Raw genomic sequence first — 11,947 nt, 5'->3', positions numbered from 1 at the left:
AGATCATCCAGCCCAACTGTCCACTGCCACCGTAACCCCATAACCATTGGATTATCACCCAGGGTCAGACCCAGATGCCTCCTGAACACCTCCAGGCATGGTGATTCCACCACTTCCCTGGGCAACCTATCCCAATGCCTGACCACCCTAACAGTGAGAAATCATTTTCTAATATCTAATCTGGGTGTCCCTCGTCTCATCTTAAAGCCATTTCCTCTGGTTCTCTCGCTGCTAGCATGGTAAAAATGATCAGGCCCTACCTCACTACAACGTCCTTTCAGATAGCTGTAAAGTGTGGTGAGAAATAATTATTTAATTTGCAGTGATACCGTCTGCGATGGTTGCAGTTCCTTGGAGACTTTTTATTTCGTGCAGCATGGGTCAACAAATAACTCTCAGCCAGGTGCTTTTTTCTCACAGTAATAAATTGTGTAGATTTACCCATAAGGAATGACTCCTACTCCACTTCTGTGAAGCAATAAGCAGAGAAAGATTGCCAGACTGCCCTTCTGCTGTAATGATAGGATATATCACAGTGCCAAACATGGCATTTGCTGTCCAGGGAGGATGTACACATAATTAGCTGAATTCTTTGCCCTGAACTTAGTTTGCATTTGTTATAGTGCACTAGTGTTATATTTATTGCTATCTAAGATGCTAGTTATTATTGGTCTGGAGAAGGCAGCATATTGAGGAAATCTGACTCTGTAACAATATTTTCAGTATGAAGCTTGACAATAGCCAGCAGTGAATTAGGGGAGCAATGGGGTTTTTTATTATTTTTAAAATAGTACTGTAGTAGGACATAGTTTTTTTAACACTCATATCATGTACAGGCTAGAGAGAAAACAATGCCTCATACTGTAAAGTCCAGTTATCTTTCTGTGATCACTTAAACCATTCCTAGCAACTTCCTTGTGTAGTCTTCATTTTCTGCTTATTATTTTGATTGTACTGAACAGCATGTTCAGGAAGTATAATTCCAAACTATTTCATTTTCATTCTTATCATCTTAATCAAGAATATTGCTGAAGAACACCTTGCTGTTCCTTGCCCGATTTGGATTACGGGTCCTATTTAAACTGCTCCAAATCTTTCTGTCACAGGCATCTTCCTCTGCCTTGTAAATTGCTTACAAACTTTCTGAACTTCATTATTGTTTGTCATCTCAGGAGATTTTAGGTACTCGACACTATTCCACTTATACATTTTGTATTAGGACTTAATTATTATTTCATTTTAATGATTATTTGAGATTAATGACCTTTAATAGGACTTTATATTAAGATTTTTGGTCTGACTTGCGATTTGCATTTTGTTGTATAATGAAAGGAAGGAAGAACAGTACAAACATACTGTTGACAGTGTATAATTTTCTCTGCTAATTTAAGACAACAGGAATTGTTAATCTGGTAAATCAAGTTTTGTTGTGTGTTAAATCAGTATCTCTACTAGCATTTGACCCCAAGGAGACTTTAAAATTTATTGGATAGCTCTTGTTTATAGCTATTGCTCAGAAACAGGTCTGCATATTTTGGTTTAATATACTTGTTTGGACAAACACTTTATTACACTTGCTGGTCATTTTTAAAAAAAAAACCAAATCTGTCAGTTTAAATACTTACCTTTAAATGCACTTGAGAAAAAGAATAAAAAAATTATAACTTGGGTAGGAATGAAAAACAAGACGAGCACTCACAGTTCTGTGGCCATTTCTGTACATCTCAGCACACAGTCCTGCTTGGAGAACATTATATTTCTCACCTTCATCTCTTTTTCCTCAAATTGTGAGGTAAAAATCATGTATTTTCTCCTCAGGATCTGGAAATAAATAAACCCAAATAGATTTTTTACTTCATTAGGAATACTTGGGCAAGTAAGGCCTCAAAACCCGAATATGTCAATGTGCCATACACGAAGAGTTTCTCACCTTTACCATATGCAGCAGGTGTACTCTAACGCTACTTGCACAGATACCTCATGTAGTAATATAAAATGCAAGAGGCACAGATGATGGGTACTGAATATGAGTGTTGCAACTCGTGGAACTGTTTGGGTTTGCTTCATTTGAATTTGATTTTTGAAGCCAATCCTCAGAAGTGGCTGAAGAGACGTATTACCATGTCTAATCCTCATATGGTAGTGGAGCTGGGTTAGATTTTCAGAGGTTTATTATGCAAAATAGCTCAGTAGGTGTGGCACAGTAATAAACAGGTTGCACAAAAATACTGAGAGCAGATCAACTCACCTGAACTTAGTCTTTGAATTTTGTTTGCTTTTTCAAATATGGTGTTAGAGAGCCCTGTGCAGCCAAGCAGTCAACAGCCTCCAAAGGCTGAATTTGCCAAGTCCAATTCAGCTGCTTCCTGATGGTCCAGCAGAACAAGCATGAATGCCTTGATACACTGTTATAGCACTGCCTCTCAGCACCAAGGGGACTGGAGGGAAAAGCAGCCCAGCCTTTTAAGTTAAAAGGTTAATGTAGTTTACTTGCACATCAGTGTGGGTTTTTCACTTCTGCTTATCTGAAACCAGCCAGTTTTACATTTTGAGCATGCTATTCTACCTGTCTTTAAAGCAGGTGGAGCAACCAAGCATCCTGCACAGGAAGCAGCATTCCATACAGGATGCTTCATATATATGAGAGGAAAGGGGGAAACAAGATGCAGATTTTTTCCAAAAAGATTTTCCATTTTAGGAGAGAAAAAAAAATTACATCAGCAGACACAAGATATCCTTCTAGTCCATCCAGCAGATTATCATTAGTTCCTGTTTGGTTAAGACGAAACACAACACTTCTGCTGCTGGAAAACAAAGCAGTAAGATGAACAACAACAACAACAGCAGCAGCAGCAGCAGCAGCTTCTCCCTGTTTGCATGTATTACTGAGCCTCAATTTTCTCTCCAGCATCCTGTCCAACTTGTTTTTCCTTTAATTATCGTAAATCAAGCTTGCAGTCAAATCCCTCTTTAATCTGAGCAAAACTCACCTTATTGGGGACACTTTTGATTCAGTGGATACCACAAGAATAAGATCACAGGAGAAAGCTGATAAAATAAGACTCTTCCATTGGCTTTTTTTAAACACAATAAATAGAAAGGCTGAATTTGCCAACCATTACAAGACAGTGGAAGAAAAACAAGTTTGGGGATGACATTGGATTCCACCTGATCTGTGTTTTAAATTCCAACGGCCTTCCTTGTAGCTGAGGGCTTCTCCCCTTCAAGAAGCACAAGAAGGCACAGTTACAGCCTTTGTAGTGCGTGCTCAGTTGCATCTGGGACCATTATGTTAGGAAGAGGAGGTAGCAAAACCCTTTCACATCTGGAATGAAACCCAAGGTCAATGCATTAGGCAGCAGTTAGCTTTCTAAGAAATACTAGATAAAAGGTAACTTTTTGTCTTAATATTCTAACTTGGCAATTCTTCATCTCCCATTGTTTCTTTGACAGCTTCTCTGACATTCTCACTGAAACAATTCCCAAGCTAATCCACATTTCCTTTGTATAGTAGTGCTTTTTGTCTCACTGCTAGGTCATGGGGCAAAATGCTGCGTCCCTACATTAATCCATTTTAAGTTGTTGCTGCTCTGTATAGGGAGTTGGAAGATCTAATGTTTAAGTCCACATATGACTCCCAGTGAAAAGCTGGAGTGCTTTATTGAATAATGATATGCTAAGGTTTCATGGACTGCACAAGGTCATATGGGATTCACAAGAGTATAGAACATTTCAGTAACTTATACTAAGATAAAGAGACCGAAGCCCCCAACAAAATCTTCTGGTCTTCAGGATTTTGTTTAGCATTTCATTGTTTAGCAGCTTTTTTGCTTCTTAGTGACAACATAGTTTTCTTCCAGTTAAAGAAGATTTTTCTCTTCTCTTGAAATCCTTATGGAAAGAGATATTTTACAAGAATAAACTTATGACAACATAAAATTCATTATGCTTTTTTCACACAGATAAATGACAAAATCTTTGAAAATTACTACAGGTTATTTATTAGTATTCATACAAAGTATTTGGATTTTTCCCAGAAAAACTGCCATTTGATCTAGGTGAAAAATATATTCCTGTCAAGTTATCAGCAGTTTTTGTCAACAAGAACATTTATTTTCTGTGCTGATTCAGCTGTATGGATATTGAAGCATGAAAGTCAGATGAGCGTGTGTATGGTGTAATTACAATGCCAAATTTGAAAACTGAAAAGTTTTGTTGTCATGTAGTTACTACCTACCTCTGTTTTCTTCTTTTATATGAATTCTTTACATGCCTGAATAAACATAGATAATATAAACCTACATGGCAAAATAGCTTAAAATAGGGGTGTGAAGGGCTGAGCAATTAGTCACAGTTGCTAAAATAACGTAAAACAGGCTGAATTCAGCAGGCAAAACCCCTCTCTGGAACAACTCAGAGTTTTATCAGTTTCAGAAGGCCAGGGTACATCAGTTGGAGCCCTTGTCAAAAAGGTGTTTAATGGTGACCTACTTTAGCCCATCTCTTTGGAGGTGGTTGCTCTTCCTTGTTATACCTGCTTTTTGTCCCCTCAAGCTACTTCAGACTGCATGTTAAGTCTGTGGGAGTTCCAGTGTTACCGAAGATGACCAAGCTCTTACAGCAGTTTTCAGCAGTACCTAATTTGGCCTATTGTGTTTACTAAAGGAGACATCAAAGGACTCTCTGGAGCGCTTTCAAGATATGTCTATTTTTATTACTTTGATGTAATTGATTACTAGTCAGATTTGAACCATCCTAATACAGTTGCTCCTCCAATGCTCATTCCAGGATGCAAACCACAACCTTTGAGGAGTGTTTGTGTTTAGCAAATGATTTGACCAGTGTACACTATACCCTATAAAAGTTGCTAGTTCAGATAAAATGTTAAGGCTTAAAGGTAGTTATTCATACAGGCCAGCTAATCTTTTTCACAGGCTCCCTAGCCAGGGGCAAGCTGATCAGACTTTACAACATGCTGCAATCACTGATTTGAAGTGCAGGCTTCCATTCACCTGCCTTGCTACATGCAAAGTACAATTTTCATTGTTTGACTACAGTTACAGAGAATTAGCCTGAGCTAATCAGGACACTGATGGTGTACTTCATACACTGAAGTATAAACCACCTTTTACCTCAGTAGATTTCCCTACAGAGATCAGCCAGTGTTTCCAGAAGACATGGGACAGGGACACTTGCTGAGTTAGGAGCCACAGTACCATTGGTGTCACAAATGGCCTGCAGCAAACTATCTTTCCTGGTCATTCCTCCTCCTGCTGAGGCACTCCGGATGGTAAAAATGTTGGCATATTTGTAGTTAAATAAACACTACACTTCAGCAGAGGTAGCAGGTTGACTTTCTCTCCAAAAAGAGGCACTTTTTTGCCTTCTCATTCTTTCTGTTTTTCTTCCCCCCCCCCCCCCAATTGTGTTTTATACAAAATAATGCTATATTTCCTTGGGGAAATTAGTACAGTCTTGTAGATTGCAGTGTTGTAATTGTTTGATGCTGTATTGACTTAATTTAAAATAATGCTTTAAGAAAATAAGAAAGTCCACAGAAATACTTCAGGAGTTCTTGTTTGTTTGTTCTGTTTGTCTTTGAACTGTCAGGAATACATGCTGTTTATTTAGACAATGGATTTAACTGGCCAACTATCATGTGGTACTAAGAGTCTTTTCACTTTTATTTCTAGACTTCTGAGCAACCTCATCTTTAAAGATTTGGCCGGTCTTTTCAGTTTTTGGTATGTCCTAGTTAACCAAGAGGTATCCAAGAGCTTGCTTATACCTCAAATATCCAGCCAAATATATCTCTTAGAAGGAAAGAATACTATTCTTGTTTGCAGTCATATTGTAACTTGGGAAATATTGTTGGTGACCCTAAGTCACCGATACTGAAATTAGGCAGTTATTTCATCATTATGGTTAGGGGGGTGGATCAGGGCAATATTTCAGAGACAGTGGGTTGTGACACACACAGTAGTCATGAAACATGGTCAGGTGTTGGCAAGTTGTTGACAGGTTTGCAAATTATAAAGCAAAGGCAACCTGACTTCTGTACTCCTGGTGATTTTTATTCTTCAAGGTCAAGCATGGTTTTCAGTCTTCCAAGAAATATTACAGAGATTTGTCACTTTTACAAGTGATAGATGTTTGGGTTTTTTTATAGAGACAATGAGAACTTTTTTTTTTTTTTGGTGAAAAATACTCACTTAAGGAGTTGGTAGTGGGATCCAAGATACTAATTTTCTCAGTCATAATGATTTAAATTCAAGGTAACAGCAAAAAAGATAATTTCTTAGTCCTTCCTGACTATTTGGTGGCTTATGTTAAATGATTTTATGATCTCTATTTAGCTCCCATATTAGAAAAACACTGCTGCAAACAGAGATGGAGAACTCAGGTACTTGGAGACTAAATGATGCACTTACCCATACATCATTCAGGATATTTGACAGTATGAAATCATATTGGATGGGCAATTTGAGGGACTATGTGCAGCATCTGTTTCTACTGTACTTGTTTTCTGAATAATCATAACATTTTTGTCTCTGAAACTGTCAAAATAACTTGCATAAAAGTGTAAAAAAAACCTGAACAAAAATAATTTAATTCCTCATTGGGAAGCAGTTTTAAAATGTTATCAAGTGTCTTAATAAATTAACTACAGACACAATTACAAGATTAAGTTTCAATAAAATACATTCTGGTTTTAAAAAAGAGGCACTAGGATCTTTTCCTAGTTTCCAAAAGCATTCTCCTAGCATGTTGTTCAAGATAAATGCCTCTTAATTATCACGTACCTTTCACAGTCACTAAGCTTACATTTCCTGTAAAGTAAGTTTTATAAACTTTGAGGTGATATGTTTATATCCTACTTTTTGTTTTAGTTACTTTTTCCCCCTTTAATCAGCAGAAAAAGCAACTTTTTTAAAAAAAAAATTACAGACTTTACAGCTCTGTGCACTGTGGTGGAGTACAGAGTTTATATACCATTTTGGAAATATCTTGAAAAGTAAGTGAGGAAATAACTTACAAATCTAGGGAATAGACAACTACATCGATCTAGAAGTGCCCTGTGCTTTAGGTGACTTTCAGTCCAGAGGATGGGGAGTGTCTGGAAAAATAGAGAAAAGGAAAAGCATTACTAAGATAGGCATAAATGAGGCTATATGAATCTTATTTAGCATTTGTAGTACTATTCCATGTCATTGTCTTGGAACCAAGATAGCCACTTTTTTCTTGCTTACATCTCCATCTGTTGGACATATACTTGTCTGAAATTGAAGAGGCACACTGTTTTGAGTTTGGGTTTTTTTAGCTCCTCTTTATTCTTGTGAGATGACGGAGACTGAGTATGGCTTACTGTCACTGCCAGACTTCGCTAACCTTGGAAAGGGGAGCCAGGCTCAGAAATCTCCTCAGTGCTGTTGTTGCACAGCAGCCTCAGAAGGAATGACAAAATTGCTGTTTTACTGCAGTGTCAGTGAGGATCATGACATGGGAAGAACTTAAGAGCAGAGTGCAGTCCTGCAGCAGAGACCGTGTACTCTGTCCTCGGCAGGGGAAGCTGGTAGTTTTTCTGTGCTATAATTAGCCACTGCCAATGAATGCACATTGCGTCACAGGAATTAGTCTTGTAGCACTCTCACCTTTGCCTTCCAAAATGAAGGAAATATCTTTCAATGACAGCTATTACACCAAGGGAGTAAAGTATTAAGGGAATACATATACTTTTAGTTACCTGGTCAAGGATACACAGTCCTCACTGATCAATGCAGTTTAAAAAGGAATGGTGAGTGGTCTGCTGCTGAGAATATGATGACACATATATAGCTTCTTTTCCCCAGAATTCCCATCATGAGAGCAGCTTGTAGTGTTTTGATAGTGGGTTTATTTCACATCTGTTCATTTAGCAGCGGATACTTCCTAGATTATGTCAGCTTTGTCCTCTGTAGGTCCTCTAGTGAAGGGGAGGATGTATCTGTTTTCCATCACTGCAGCTTCCTCCCAGGGGACAATCTGGGGATTTTGAAGTCTGGTTTATTGCAATAAACCAGGCAGAACCTGTCACAAATCAATAACGTATCTGGTCTCTTATGAGCACATTAGTGAATCCTAAGGATACTTGTTCTGATTTGAGTAAAACTTTGAAATAGCAACTTCCTGGAAGCTAATAAAGTTCCAAATCTATGCAAGTCTGTATGCCACCAGCAATCAGATCAGTCTGGATCCTCATGAGCAGTACATAGCAGATCAGCTACCTAACGTGGATGGAAAAACTGAATGATTCATGTAATGGTTCAAAATTTAAAACTCATCGCAATATTATATTTACTGTGTACTTTCTTGTGCATCATTAGGGTTACTTGACTGATGATGCTTGCAATAGTTTCATGTCATACAACTTGTTGCTCTCTGTGCTTTAAATAAATGCAGGTTCAACTTTGCATAACCAAGTGGATATTCGTAGTTTCATCTTGTGCTATTTCTGTAACTGTTACAGTAGCTGTAGAAACCACTACTGTGGACCAATGCTAACCACTGCATAAAAAGATGGCTCCAGCTTGGAAAAATCCATAAAATGTGTAGAAAGTAACTGAACATTATGTGGAAATCTCTGGAAAGTTAGCACTCAATATACCTATTCTTTCTTGAGTCGGGGTTTTCTTCAACTTTGTTTTATACCCAGCTCATGGGTAACATTTCCCACTCCCCAGCAGTAGCAGTCAGAAAAAGGAATTAAAATGTTAAACCTGTGGCTGAGAGATCAAAGCATGGCATTTTCCTTGAATAAATAAAAACGGAGTCTACTGCTCTGTTCTCTCATGCACAAAGTTGCCATGTTGATCCAATTCTTAGAAATCTTGCAATTTTTCTTTATATTCTTGTTTCCATTCTTTTCAGAAACTAATTCTCTACAATTTGCAACAATAAATGCTGTACTAAGCCACAGGGAATTTTAAAATTCAACAATAACATGCTGTTAGTAGGACACTGCACTTACTTAGGCAATCATGATAGCACCTGCTTTCAAAACATAATTCTTACATGGTAAAATTCTTGGGCATTAGTTAGATTAGAAAGTAATACCATGCTTGTTTAGGAGTAATTTTATAGTATGAACATTATGCTATCACAAAATTACCCCATTGGTTCTGTTATGAATACGATTTGTTTCCTTATTTTTCTCTGGAACACTTTGCCCACTATAAACAAGTAGCTATTTTCAATAAACACCAGCAGAAGCCTCTTAAGGTGCCAAGTCTCAGAGCCAAGTGAAAGCACGTCAATCTCAGCTTTCTTCTGTAGGCATCTAGGCCTCTGGATGTAAAAATACAAAGTGAAAACCTAACCTGCAGGCAATGCAATTGCAACTTGCTTGCAATATTCTTAAGCATAAAAAAGAGAAAAGTAACTGTATATAAATACATGGTCTTATGTTCAATTTTAAGCCAGTCTCCTTCATTTTTGAGATTCAATTATTTAATAGTTGGGTGTTGACAGTGCTGCATAACTAGCTGACAGAGACAGTGCATGAAATGAATCACAGTTCCTACAGCTCTTCTGGGGTGCAATGATTTTGCTTGCTTTTGGGGAAGTGGAGAAGAGAGGTCCTTGCATACAGCAGGAACAGCAGCTAATCATACCCCATTGTGAAATGATTCAAATAGAAAAGGGGAGATCTGGCTTCCTCCTAGATGGAGGCTTGTGTTTGCTGATCACAGGAGCCAGCAATGTGGTGGCAAGATAGTTTTTAGTTAACAATAGTAGTTTTGCCTGCTGCAGATATTATTCCAGGTGCTCAGTTTGGAAAATGGCAATACCAATTCCAAGAAAATGGTTTTAACAACACAAGATATCCTGTTGATAGAAAAGCTCATTACCATGAAAGAGTGCTGAGCAAATTACTGTGCTACTTAGGCTTCTTTTACAGATGGAAGAATTGTGTGTCTGCAGCCTCAGAACCTTTCATCTTTTATCCTTACTGACGTGTACTTGGTAAAATAAAAGAAATATATATAATTTACAAATGTTCTTTTCCTTTGCAAATCTTAGTGTTCTAGACAGACCAGTAAGTATCATCTCATTTTACAGCAGAATTAAAGGCAGAGGGAAATTAAGCAATTTTTGAAGGGTAGCAAAAGAAGGAACACAACCGGATTCTTTTCAATTATGTTCAGTCTGTTGGACCACCAGCTTGAGGATGCTGAAGGCAACTCTTATTTCTACTGTGTACTGGACCAATGCAGCAGCCATGTTGTAGTGACAAGAATAAATTCTGCACCACGAACTTCTCTACAATTGTTATCAAAGCAGGCACAGTAGTAAGTTAGTTGGGCTGGTTCTCATCTGGGCTATGTTTTAAGAATTCCAAATGTCAAAGACATGAGCTAGCCCTAACTATGCAGCTCTCTTCATGTAAGCTCCATTTTATCTGTAATGTTCTTGCTAGATGAAAATCCCAGTGATAGAGGATACTTAGTGGTGAAATCAGTATGGGTGACCTAGGTTCTGTTCAGGTAACTATAATTGGCTTTTTGTGCTGTTATTTTTATTACTGCAACTCCTATATATCCTCCCAATACTAGAATTTCAGTGGCCAAATTTAGCACGAAACACATAAGCAGAGGCAACCTCTACTTTTTAACAGTTCACAAACAGAAGCTAAATATGCAGGAATGAATTGTTGCATGTTACTCTCCCCCAAAAAACCTAGAAAATTTTCCAGATACCAAACAGTATTTGAGTTGAAAAGCATGCTGATAAAATCCTGAAGTAGCAATCTGCCTCTGGAATAAGAATGTCCGCATAGGGTGTTAAACACGTGTAACAGAAGGAAGATATCACACCAGCCTACTAAACCTCCTGATGTTGACTGATAATAAGTTCTGACCCCATAATGTGGTCCCTGTGTTACTGTGTGAAACCCTGCTCTTTCCTGCAGGACTGAGCAAGCCTGTAGCTTACATTTTCCACCTTAAATCAAACAGGAAGTCTGCAACCAAATTGCAGGGTGAACATACATCTCCTGAGCTCCAGTTTAAACTGGACTTCTAAAGAAGATTTTTTTCCTCCCCTTCAGTTAAGAAACTCATTCTCATTTTTTTTATAGGCTTCTCATAATCTATGACTCTCAGACTTTCATATGCCAAACGTGTCCATGACTCATGTCAGCTGATACCTCCACGGACAGACAAGGAGCAGCAAGAGCAGTTCCTCTCTGCCACATGTGCGGATTGACTCGCAGTGTGCTGAGTGCAGCACTGATCAAAGGCAGCACAGTGGGATTCAGGATCTTCCCTGAAATGTCAGCTGTGCTCCCAGTGTCACAGCTAGCATCCAGAGAAGGCTGGAAGAGCAGAAGAAAGGGGGGAGGAGGAGGGAAGAACAGAGGCTCTCAACTTCAGTGTGAAGTTGTTTGATTCAGAACTAGAGGATTTACCTTATGTACCTTCAGCTTTATGTATTCTTTCCCCAGAAAGTTTCACAAACAAGGTTACATCACAACATCTGACGTGTAATCTTTACAGGAATAACCAAATGTTTTACTCTTTCATTACCCTGTCTAACAGCAGGCATTTGCCTAAACAAGAAGGAATCATCTTAGGATAACAGACATCTTCATTACATGGATAAATTTAGGTGAGGTAGGGAACTTAGATACTGTGAGATCACAGGAATATTCCCACTAGCTAAAGATGATGATTCATCAGGAAATGTTAATGTAGGGTCACAGGTAGAAAAGTAATATTCAGGCCAGAAGCACAAATAAGTTGGATTCGCTTGTCTTAAACCTAGCTTCCAGTATTTGGTTTTGGTAGGGTTTTTTGTTGGTTTGTTTGTTTGCTTTGCTTTAGTTCTCTACAGTGATTTTAACTTTTGGTTAAGATTGTTTGGAATTGATCATTAAAGCAAACTAGTGAAAGAGATCTAGCACTAGGTT

Source organism: Manacus vitellinus, unplaced genomic scaffold (assembly GCF_001715985.3).
Source record: "Manacus vitellinus isolate BGI_N305 unplaced genomic scaffold, ASM171598v3 scaffold_0_pilon, whole genome shotgun sequence".
In the NCBI taxonomy this organism is placed as follows: Eukaryota; Metazoa; Chordata; class Aves; order Passeriformes; family Pipridae; genus Manacus; species Manacus vitellinus.
This window is presented reverse-complemented; position numbering follows the sequence as displayed.